Source organism: Aedes albopictus, chromosome 1, assembly GCF_035046485.1.
Source record: "Aedes albopictus strain Foshan chromosome 1, AalbF5, whole genome shotgun sequence".
In the NCBI taxonomy this organism is placed as follows: Eukaryota; Metazoa; Arthropoda; class Insecta; order Diptera; family Culicidae; genus Aedes; species Aedes albopictus.
The window spans coordinates 101,997,050-102,000,697 of record NC_085136.1 but is presented as its reverse complement, the minus strand read 5'-3'; the positions used below and the strand labels follow the sequence as shown (position 1 = coordinate 102,000,697).

The window sequence follows — 3,648 nt, the reverse complement described above, 5'->3', positions numbered from 1 at the left end:
ATGCACCAGATCAAACTGCTCGTTGAGAAGGAAGGCAGCCCAAGACCGAAGGCATATTGTAATTGACATTCTTTTACTTTCTCGTGATCCTATAGCAACATAAAATTTAATGATCTTTTTCAGGACAGGGAAGTATACCGAAGTCGAGGAACTTAATAAGGCCAAGTTGATCTAATCACTACGCTTACGACAAATACCACAAAGAATACGGCAAGTTCTACAAATCCCTGACCAAGGACTGGCCACTAAACACTTCTCCATTGTTAGACAGTGTTGGACATCCGTGCCTCGTCGTGTTATTCTCGATGTAAAATAAGCAACATTACCTTGAACAGTTGCCGAGTCTTTACCATGGATAAGTGCGAGAAGCTGTTCGTCGACTACCTGTATTTCGTGAAAGGTGTCGAGTCAGAAGATTTGCCACTGGAATCACCTACAGCCTTCAGGAGTAACTCGTCGAAGATAAGGAGACCTGCCTCTGGAGCCGACCTACTGATAAGGAGACCTAGAAGAATTTCTTCGATCAATGCAGCAATAGTCTGCCCATTATAAAGGAAAGCCTATTGTAAGGCTGTCAGAAGACAAAGTAAATGCGTGAAGAGGACAGAAACGACAATTTTCAGGTCATCGTTATGTTCAGGATAGCGGTGTTTGTTCTGTAAGAAGTTGGAGTGCCACCTCCTAAAAATTGGGTCTTGGTATCGACGAGTTCCACAGGAGGAGCAGCCACATATAGGTAGCAATAAAGTTGCCATTGTTCGTTTGGCGTATCTAAAAAATAAATAATAAAACTAAAAACTATATCAAATTGTTTGACTCACTAATCGAAATCTTTTATCATTGTTCCAATAGATGCTACCTTATTCAAATCATGTAGGATAATATGGGTTTTGCATGATTTGTTTTCGTCATCTACTCATTAGTAATTTGAGCTGAAAGTCAAAAAAGGTAATTAAACACAAAACATGCTTTTTGACAAGACATTTTAAAGAGACATTCTAGTGTGGGGCACCTTTTGAATTACCCCCTCCTGCCAACATCAATCAAGTATCAAAGCTTCTGATAAAACATTGCGTTTTTTTTAATACAACAAGATATTAAGCATAAACTTTAAGGTTACAAAAGACATGTCAACATGTGTGCCCCCTCTTCCATTATTCTCTTCCTCTTGTTTATTTAAAAGAGTAGGGTCGAGATTTCTACGCTTCATACTCTTAATAATCCAACAATAAATTCCAAACGTTCTTCTCGAAGTTTCTCGTCATTAAAAATATCAAAAAAAAATATCAGCATGAATCTTACTAACGAATTATAAAGAGATGATGAAAGCTTTCCAAGGTTTATTAGATAATCGTGCAAGTAGGGTTTATCGAAAATATGTGAGATTCATTGAATATTTTCTTAAAATAATATCTTTAAAATTTATTTCACTTATTTTTGGAATTCAAGTAAAACTTCATCATGCTAATGAAATGTATTTTCTAAAGATTATAAAATGAAGCCCTTCATCTAGAGCAGCCTACTCCTGGAGAAACTCGAGCAAGAAATGGAATATAAGTAATTCCTGAAAAATACAAGATGACGGAATTCTTTGCAAAATACGAACATATAGGAAAGATTGTGTATTTTCGGCATATAACGAAGAGAAACCTGCCGATAACGTAATCCTAAAAAACCTGAGAAGAAACATTGTCAAACAAACATTATTCTATGTTGTGTATGAGACGCTTGGGGCAAGACACTGTGCTGGAGAGTACATTTTCCTTCACAGAGTTGCTCAGAATTCCTCCGGATTGCTCCCGTTTTTGCTTGGGTGTTGCCTGATTCATCGCAAAATCAAAACAATATTGCCCGATATCTCGCCTTTCTTGCAGTTTTAGGGGTGTTTTTCAACAAATTTCGTCGATCATTGGTGAAAAGAGTTACTCAGAATTTCTCAGAGTTACTCTTGTTTGCACAGTGTCTTGCCCCTAGATGAGACGCTAATCTGAGTGCTTGCGGAGAGCTTCGTAAAACCACGCTACGCCTCTGATAATACCTGCTGTATCTTGCACTTGCTGGCTTTGTTTAGTGTGCCCAACAGACTCACAAAGCAGTTTAATGACGTAATTGTGCTTCCTGGTCTCGTAAAAACATCGGAGTAGATTAAAAATGCCGACCCGTAGGACTCGACTTCAGATCAGTTTGGAACAATATTTTAGAAGTGGTTTAATATGTCCTGGCTCTTTTTTCCGTGATGATGGTGCTGCCGGCGATAAAAATACCGTGATTCATCTCGTTCGACAGAATCGGGACGCAATCAGAACGATTTCCATCAGCTCCGGAACCGTTTTGATGATCTGGAATGCGCTGCGGTACTGTGCGAGCGAATCAAATTTTCTACCTCGCCGGCCAAATCATGTGTCATCTATGCCGGTGCAATGACTTCCAGGGTAGGTACTAAGTGCCAGAAACACCACGATCGGGATCGTACTGCGCAGGCCCTATTGATTGAGGGTAAAAGTTTATGAGTAAAACTAACAATAATATGAACAAAAGTTACTTACTTAACCGAACAACTGAGCCATTTGTCTTTGAACATGGGCTGGCCAAAGCGCTAGGTATCTGTGGCTGTACAGAAGTTTGACTCCTCCACACCGTCATCCTTTTGGAATGCTCAATCACATTCTCGGTTCACAAATGCCCGCTCGGTGGCCGTTTCGACAGCACAGTTCTGTCGGATGGTGCAGGCAGTCCACCAAAATCACCGTTCCAACTGAAGCTGCTTTTCTAGCTGATGACGGCGATAAGGAACTTGAAGAAGAGCTGCTGCCTTTTGTGAAGCCCTTTTTTGTTCCTTGCCAACGTTGCTGTTACCGGATCGATCGAGTTGCTGATGCCGGATAAATGAGATAGATAGAAGCGTAACGAATCTGTAAGGTAGGATGTTTACATAATGTGATAAATTAGAGAATTGCGTTTTAAAACTTACTTGAAATCGAGGTGAGATAATACGACGTTGATTGTGCTGAAGTCGACGATGGCTCCGAGGAAAGTCTTTCCTTGTAGTTTAATTCTTCTAGTTTAAATCCAGCTTGTAGAATTCCTCTAGAAGTGGAGAAAAGTGTTTTGCCGTAAACACTTTCGATTTCTGTTTACATGAATTTGTTGCTTACGTCGTTTTGACAGCGCAGTTACGTCAGTGCTGAGTTACGTGCGTTACATAAGTCATTGTACCGACAAAGCGACACAAACGAAAACTGCTCAATTTGTTACTTAAGTCAGTTTATTTTTTTTAAGTTTCAAAAGTTTTTAACAAGTTTTGACTTATGTTCTTTCTACATAGTATTAAACAGTTCAGTAGGTATTAGAATATGCAAAAAACTCATTTTTGTTTATTTTGTTACTTAGGACGTATTGAAAATTTGCTCTTGAAATATTATTGCATGTTTATTTTAACATCGGTACAATTGACCCCATTAAACTTATTGTATTTGTATTGTTATCAATGGTAGTTTACTATTTACTAGATTTCTTTAATTTATTGGAAAACATTAGAAAAATCATTGTTCATCTTTTTCTTGTCGTAACATCCTCACTTGGCTAAACCTGCTTTTCAGCTAGTTTTCTATAAGTACTTCCTCAGTTATACATTGAGAGCTTCCTCTG

At 38.6% G+C, this 3,648-nt stretch overlaps 1 long non-coding RNA gene across 1 annotated transcript; it reads right to left on the bottom strand.

Moving 5' to 3' along the window:
- Positions 1 to 1,847: 1,847 nt before the first annotated feature.
- On the bottom strand, positions 1,848 to 3,414 carry LOC115267527 (uncharacterized). The gene is made up of 3 exons (XR_003897840.2): positions 2,972 to 3,414; positions 2,547 to 2,912; positions 1,848 to 2,483 (listed from the first exon to the last, which is right to left on the bottom strand). It is a non-coding gene; the product is annotated as an uncharacterized LOC115267527 (long non-coding RNA).
- Between the last annotated feature and the right edge of the window lie 234 nt (positions 3,415 to 3,648).